The sequence below is a fragment of the Corvus brachyrhynchos genome, unplaced genomic scaffold (genome assembly GCF_000691975.1).
Source record: "Corvus brachyrhynchos isolate BGI_N302 unplaced genomic scaffold, ASM69197v1 scaffold56, whole genome shotgun sequence".
In the NCBI taxonomy this organism is placed as follows: domain Eukaryota; kingdom Metazoa; phylum Chordata; class Aves; order Passeriformes; family Corvidae; genus Corvus; species Corvus brachyrhynchos.
In genome coordinates, this window is record NW_008238664.1 from 7572627 (window position 1) to 7573015 (window position 389).

The window sequence follows — 389 nt, forward strand, 5'->3', positions numbered from 1 at the left end:
GCCTTGCGGCTCTGCTTGCGCTTCTTATCCCCTTTCTTCTGCGTCTTGGTGACCGCCTTCTTGGAGCCCTTCTTGGGCGCGGGGGCGGACTTGGCCGGCTCAGGCATGGCGACAACTGCTTATCTCCGAAACAGCAGGCAGCCGCTCTGCGACAAACCGAGCAGCAAAGTGAGGAGAGCGGCTGCGTGCCACGTATTTATAGCTCCAATATGCAAATGAGCAGCATCGGCCCTGCGTATTCTCATTGGTCAGAACACAAAATATGTCATCACTCCCCAGTAGTCGCGTCTGATTGGTCAGAATTCGATTCGCCTTGTCATTGGCTGCCCACACAAGACCTACTTCTCAACCTATCAGCGAAGGGACGAGCTGGTAAAGAGAGAGCAGAG